This window comes from Crocuta crocuta, unplaced genomic scaffold, assembly GCF_008692635.1.
Source record: "Crocuta crocuta isolate KB4526 unplaced genomic scaffold, BGI_CrCroc_1.0 scaffold123, whole genome shotgun sequence".
Taxonomy (NCBI): Eukaryota; Metazoa; Chordata; class Mammalia; order Carnivora; family Hyaenidae; genus Crocuta; species Crocuta crocuta.
The window spans coordinates 1578175-1585621 of record NW_027528865.1 but is presented as its reverse complement, the minus strand read 5'-3'; the positions used below and the strand labels follow the sequence as shown (position 1 = coordinate 1585621).

Sequence of the window (7447 nt, the reverse complement as noted above, 5' to 3'; positions counted from 1 at the left end):
TGTCTCCTTCTTTGAAAATCAGGAAGAGCAGTGGAGGTTTCCCAGCACATGATCTTTCGTAAAGAGTCACCTGCGGCTTAGTTGTTTATCAGAGATACCGTCAGATTTGCAAAGCATAAGAAGGACTGAGCAGCAGTGTATCACCTATTCAGTCTGCACCTGGGATTGCAAATTCAACTGTTCCGACTACGATGACTTAGATAAGCTCGCCTTTGGGAACATTCGATTTCAAAGTAAAATTTCAGGACGGGGGCAGCCGGTGGATCAGTCGATTGAACATCTGACTTCTGCTCAGGTCATGATCTTGCTGTTCATGAGTTCAAGCCCCACATCCGGCTCTCTGCTGTTAGCGCAGAGCCCGCTTCGGATCCTCTGTCTCTCTCTCTCTCTCTGCCCCTCCCCCACTTGCTCTGTCTCAAAAATAAATACACTTAGAAAACAAAAACCTTTTCAGGACAGATTTAGGATCTAAGCACATCTTCATAGCAATTTTCCTTCCACTGGAATTACTAACTTATGTGCCTTCCTCAATGCAGAGAGGTGATTCGTATTTCTGGCTCTGGAATAAGACAGCTAGAGTTTAGTTTTGAGACATTCAGCTATGTGCTCTCTTTGCTGTTCGAGCTACTTTACTTGGCCTCCCCAAGACCAGCCTCAGTTTCTCCTAAAAGGGGATGGTGGCAGCATGGACCACAAGTCCTGATCCACGGTTTCTGTGCCCTGAAGCCTCTAAATGTTACGTGCCTTTCTCTCTGTAGAAATAGTTTATGTGCAAATATATGCATAAACATATGCAAATATTTACACATTACATCTATTTGTGTATCTGTGTACATACTCGTGTGTTATGTGTGTATGTGCACACATTACACACTTACATTTCTGCACCATTTCCCGCGAGGTTCTGGAAGGTGGAGCCACGTCTTAGATGTCTGGCCCAGGGTCTGGCACGAAGGGGGTCTTCAGTAAATGTTTATTGACGTGGACTGCTGTGGGAGAAGAGTTTCATTTCGAGCACTGGAAAAATATGCTCGGAATAAGCCCCTTTCCCCTTCCTACGGGGAGAGCTGGTGTTTCCACCGCCCTTCCCGTGGTCCCTGCCGCCAGTCCGGAGCAGGACCCCCCGGGAACTCTCCAGGGCCTGGAGATTTTGTGCATGGCCGAGCACATCCGTGGCTGTGGCCTCCTGATTAATTTCCATTTTGATCTGTCAGCTTAGCTATTGTGGGATGTGAAGAAAGCCGAAGCCGCTGCTTCTCAGATCGACCTGGACAGACGGACATCTGTGCCTGTGCACGTTCTCATGTGTGCCCGTGTGTATACGTGTGGGGCTGTGTGCACGCGGGTGTGTTTGCACTGGCAGGCGTGTGCAGCTCCCATCTGTGACGGCCCTCGGAGGCAGGGATGCTCTGCACAGGTCACAGAGTGAGAGGCGGGGCCGGCCTGGAGCCCGGCACTTCGGACTCCGTGGACTTGGGACAATCACTTCATCTCCCCCGGAACTGAATTACTCTCCACCAAACGAAGAGACTGGACCTCTGACTTCTGATAACCTCTCACCACCCTTAGAGCTCAGAGGCGTTGGGCTCTCTCTCTGTATGGTCACCTCCTCTGCAGAGCAAAACCAAATGTGGACGCTGGTTAGGGGAGGTTCTAACTGGAAAGACTGTCGCAATACGGGGGTCAGGCAGACGTTACAGACCAGGTCAGCCAGCCCTTTGCGAGGCCAAGGCATCTGGGAGGTCCGTGTCCGGCCGGCCGCAGGTGAGCGGCCGCAGGTGAGCGGCCGCAGGTGAGCGGCCGCAGGTGAGCACGGGCTGCAAGGGGCCGTTTCCTGGAANAGGTTCTAACTGGAAAGACTGTCGCAATACGGGGGTCAGGCAGACGTTACAGACCAGGTCAGCCAGCCCTTTGCGAGGCCAAGGCATCTGGGAGGTCCGTGTCCGGCCGGCCGCAGGTGAGCGGCCGCAGGTGAGCGGCCGCAGGTGAGCGGCCGCAGGTGAGCGGCCGCAGGTGAGCAGCAGCAGGTGAGCACGGGCTGCAAGGGGCCGTTTCCTGGAACACAGAGGCTGGGGTTTCATTCACTGCTGCTCTTTTCCAAGAGCACAGGGCTCAGGTCAAATTGAACATTTCGAACCTCAAAGCCAAGTCCGCTCTGAACTCGGTGGTGGGGGGTGACCTGACAGCTGCCCTGAGCTCTGAAGAGTCCCGTGAGAACTGGATGCGGGCACTGGTTTGCAGGTTGAAAATGAGGGCCCATCGGGGCGCCTGGGGGCTCAGTTGGTTAAGTGTTCGACTTCGGCTCAGGTCATAATCTTACGGTTCATGAATTTGAGTCCCGTGTCGGGCTCTGTGCTGATGGCTAGGAGCCTGGAGTCTGTTTTGGATTCTGTGGTTCCCTCTTTCTGCACCCCCCTCATGCTCTATCTCTTTCTGTCTCTCAAAAATAAATAAACATTAAAAAAAAAAAGTTTAAAGAAATGAGTGCTCATGGCTGAAAGTTATGTTCTGGAGGCCAGACCGGGAGCCTGTATCTAGGACTGTGGTCCATTCTCAGTAGCGGAAAGTTCTACCTCAACATCTTAATCGAGTGAAGGTTTTCTTTTCTCGGGTTGCAGCAAGTCTGAGCTGGAAGGTCGTGGGCAGGTGGTGTGCGGCTGATGACATAAAGGACCAGGGAGCCGCCTGTCTTCCTGCTTCTTCCTCCCAGCCTGTGGCGTTCATCTTCATGGTAGAAGGATGGTTGCTCTTCTTGTGGGCATCATTCCGCATTCCAGGCAGGATACGGCTTTGCTGTTTTATTCAAAAAGTGATACCCTCTTTCATGGACCTTGGGGCGAAGCTCCCTGGAGAGAACTGTGTCATATGGTCACACCTAGCTCCACGGATCTGCGGCAATTAAATGTAGCATGAAAATGCCCCGCCTCATGGTGAAATTCCTTGAATATTGAAGCTTTATCTTAAAATATCTAGTGAATTTACTTACAAGTCTACATTCGTCTTAATATAAAAATAATATTTGAAGTATTTAGCAGTTAAGTAAGACTCCCCCCCGCCCCCCCCAAGGCCAGACTAAAACTGAGGACAGGCCGTGTCCAGTTGGTGGCCGTGAGCACGCAGGGCACACCCCATGGAGCCTCGCTCCCCCGGGCCCTCCCGGGATGGCCAAGCAATTATCGCTTCATCACCTCATGGTAACTGGACTTCATAGACTTGAAAACACGGAACCCGGGAGGGCTGGGTATAGAAACACTATGGATTTTCAGTCCAGAGGAAACACGTGTTTAGAGAAAATAGGTTAAGATATAGTCATAGCTAAAGCTGCCCTAAAGAGAGATATTGATTATTATTTGATGCCTCAAATAATAACAAAATTGCCAGATATCTCAGGATTTGCCCAAACAAAAGCTACTATTGAAATGAACAGCATTGGGCTTCTGAGCCCCCGTGGCCTGGAGAACCGGCTCGGGCTTGCAAACGTGGCCGAGAATCTGTGGTCTCCTCTGCAGGGGAGACTTGTTCCTTTTGTGTGAAGGTAACACAGCTGGCCCTGCAATTTCCAGGTTGTGGGAGGGAATTGCTCTGACCCCAGAGTGTCTTGCCCCTTTGCATGTCCATGCATTCGCTTAAAATGGATCCTTCCACGCATCAGACGCTCTCCAAGGACTTTGGCATTGGACAAATATGAGGGATACGGCCCCCATCCTCAGACAAGCACACAAGTTACTTTTAGAGAGGGACAGGCACCAAGATTAAATAAAATCTGGTGATTGTTACATCAGAGGGGATTCTGGTGGTCAGCCTCAGGCACGGTGGTCAGGGAAGGCAGCCTCCGGCCAACGCTGTTTACGCTGGATCCAGCCCTAGCAGGGATGAAGGTATTTCCATGCAGGCCGTGGCAACTTTGAATTTTAGCTTGGACTTGGCATCTATGCTATTTTTATCAATTACTCTGAGTTCTGTTCTCTGACGTCACACAGAACTATTCTCTCCAACCTTACTGCTCTTCAAGTAAACAAACAGCTGTCAGGTCAAGAGCCTTCCCACTCATCCATTCAATAGTCCCTGCCTGTGTTTGGATCTTCTCCAATCCCAGTGGCTCCCTTCCAGCTGGGGACCCTGCGACCAGAGCCGGCACCACGGCCTCGGCCATGGGGCCACAGGAGCCGTGTGCATGTGCCCGGCCCCCTGGGCCTTGCTGGCCACTGCCCCCCTCAGCACGTGGTTCCATCCGCATCACTCATGCACACTCACCAGACTCTTCCAGAGATGCTCTTGTGTTGCGTGCAAGCCAGCACCTGTGAGCAGAGGCTCCAAGGAAGCCTCAGGCCTTGTTCAGGCTGAACGTTCAGACTCGCACAGTTATTCTCATCCTTTGTAATTCGGCCCAATTCAAAAAAGAACAAACCTCATAAAAAGCTTTGTAATAAAAAAAAAAAGTGAAGGAAAACAATATGTCTGCACTGAGCCGCAGAGGGCTCGAGTTTAGTGAGATTTCCGTCTGGGAAAGGTTCAGGGGAGATCCCATTTTATCCAAACTAGGTCAATCTTTGCTTTTCTCTTTCTTGCTTAACCAGCCGCTTGCTCGCTCATGGCTTCTCCCGGTGCCTGTAATGAGAAATGTGTCCCAGTGTAATTACAAAGATAAAAGCTCAGTGAGCACAGGCAGGGAGAGCGGGCACTAGGAAAGACCACATGCTCCAGGCTGTTCCCACTGCTCAGCTCCAAGCGCCTGGTCCAACGGAAGGTGTGGGGCAGCTCCTGGGCAGCCCGTCACGAACCTCTTTGCTAATGAAGCCAAGGATGGTCTTTTCTCCCATAAAGATGAAGCCCTGTCTGGGAAGTCAAACGAATTTGCATTTGTCGTGATGGTGACCGCAGGACAACTTTGAGGCATTTTAGCTGGAAGATAAAAGCTTTGGGTGAATGACATCAGCCTCCTTCTGACTAAGCCGTCAGGGCCACCATTAACCCATCCATCAACCTACCCACCCATTCATCTCTTAATCCCTTCACCCTCCCGCTCAGTCATCCAGCCACCCACCTCTCCAATCCATCCATCCATCTACCCACTGACCCGTCATCCACCCATCGGTCATCCATCCGTCCATCTGTCCATCCAACCACACATGCATGCCCACCAGCTTCCCTTTGCCTGCTTGCCACTTTCCCTAAAGGGCCTTTTCTAGGGTCCCTTCCCCAATTCATCTGGGGATCCAAGGTGCTCTGTGCGTTGGGGAAGGCAGGTGAGGTGTGCAGCTCACCTCAGCCGGGGTGGGGACAGCGATTCAGATGACCCCAGTGAGCACTGATGTGTTATCATCATAACTATTCTTGACTGAGTGCTCTCCATGGTGTTGGACTCCCATCATGTGGAATCGTTTTGACACATTTAAGGGGTAGGTGCTACAATCCACACTTTACTGAGACCAGCTTAGAGGAGTTAAGTGCTTGCCCCGCATCCTACAGCTACGAATGAGGGAGTCGGGAGTCAGATCCATGCAGTCCGGCTCTGAGGCCTGGCATCTCTGGATCATAGCCGCTCTAATCTCTTCCCTCCAGGAATGAGTGAGGTCCCAGCTCACATCGCTTCAGGGAACGACCCCACCCCCACCCCACACACACACTGAGAGCCTGTTACAAGCTCTCCAATTAGCCAGCTCTCAGGAATAAGCCACGGCCACGGCCATGGCTCACCACCTGGCCGCCAGCATACAAGGTGCTGAAGGCCTTTGCACACTGTTACCATGGATACCACTCCCCTCCTCAGGTAGGAATATTTCTGTGCGCTGCCTGGAAAACAGAGATTCAGCTACACCAGCTGATGATTTTAAAGACAAAGCTGCCCTTTGCTAGAGAGAAAAGAAAAAAAAAGTAAAATTAAAAGCCCCCACAAATTCTGAGGTATCATATTCATTTGGCTTTTTGTCTTGTGCTTAGGATTTATTTTCATGTTGAGGCGGTTCTCATGTGGAGTGAGATATCTGGCCTCTGACTTCCAGGGAGAGTGCAGTGTGGGGGTGACATCTGTCATTATGGGGAGCCTGGGCTCCTGGACAGGAAGCAGGATGAGCTGAGGCACGCCCTTCCCTTCAGGCTGGCGGCTGGCGGTGGTCCAGGGTGCAAAGCGCCTGGCCCTGGCTGCGGAGTCGGCTACTGGACATTCTATGTGCAAGCAGGTTTTCAGAGGTTCTGTGTCACCCACCTGCTGAGAATGTCCCACACATGACCAGCAATTGGGGATCGAGGAGGAACCCGGTGAGGGTCTGGCTTCTGGACTCCCAGCCGTGTCTGAGGGACCTGAGGTTCCCTGGTGGTGGCTCGAATCTGCCTGGAGCAGCTCAGGGATGCCTGGGAGGGACGAATCCCAAGCCCAGCTGAAATCAGAGCTGCTGGCTTAAGTTAGTTTTTAAGATATGATTTAGATACAGTGAAGGTGCACCTTCCTAGGATGCAGTTCTGTGAGTGTTGGCAAATGCGCAGTCACGTAACCACGGCTACAAGAAGGTATAGAACATTCCTTCCCCCCTCCCCCAGCTCCTGGCAACCACTGATCTATTTTCTGTCCTTAGAGTTTTGCCTTTTGGGAATGTACTATAAACCGAATCGTACAGCATGTGGTGTTTGGAGTCTGGTTTCTTCCAAAGAGCATGATGCATTTGCGATGTATCCATATTGTTGGGAGTATGGAGAGTTCCTTCTTTTTATTGCTGATGAGTTTTCCATCAGTTTGTCTACCGCTTCCCCAGTTAACAGACAACTGCAGTGTTTCCTTTTTTTTTTTTTTTTTTTAGGTGGTTTTTAAAATGAAGCTGCCATCGATATTTGAATACAGTTGTCGTGTGACAAAGATTCTTATTTGTACTCTGCTGAGTTCCGAGGGCTGAGATTGCCGGATGTTAGTAAGTTTAAATTTGTAGGAAACTCCCAGCTGTTGTGCATAGAGACTGTGCTATTTTCCACGTCACTGGTAGTGAATGAGAATATCTGTTCGCCATACTCCTTCCAACGTTTAGTTCTCTCTGCTTGCTTGTGTTTAATTTGACCATTCCTGCAGGGTGGAGCGGAATGCCACTGTGCTTTCAATCTGTATTTCCCTAGTGATGACAGATGTTGAACATCTATCATATGCCTATTTCCCATTTGTACCTCTTTGTGAGTGCAGTGTCCATGTACACTCTTATTTGGCTGCTTTTATTTGTCTATGTATTGAAGTGGACAGAGAGAGTACAAGAGAAATTACATGGGCTGATAAAAGCAGTTGGGAGTGCAAGCAGAAGTGTGGTCTTCCAGCAGGGCATCTACCGCTTTGTCCAAAATTCCAGATTAAGGCCTACGTCTGGTTTATTTTAGGATAATAGCAATGGTATGGTGGATACCTCCCCAAACAAAGACCGTGATGGCGGCCACTTGCAACTCCATCCTCCACATTGTGTTTAGAGGAACC

General features: G+C 50.6%; 1 long non-coding RNA gene across 2 annotated transcripts; it reads right to left on the bottom strand.

The window, feature by feature from the left end:
• Positions 1-4463: 4463 nt before the first annotated feature.
• On the bottom strand, positions 4464-6456 carry LOC144225129 (uncharacterized). 2 transcript variants are annotated; one of them, XR_013333210.1, is made up of 4 exons: positions 6206-6456; positions 5747-5852; positions 4782-4902; positions 4464-4608 (listed from the first exon to the last, which is right to left on the bottom strand). It is a non-coding gene; the product is annotated as an uncharacterized LOC144225129 (long non-coding RNA). The 2 variants fall into 2 exon arrangements; XR_013333209.1 differs by lacking the exon at positions 5747-5852.
• Between the last annotated feature and the right edge of the window lie 991 nt (positions 6457-7447).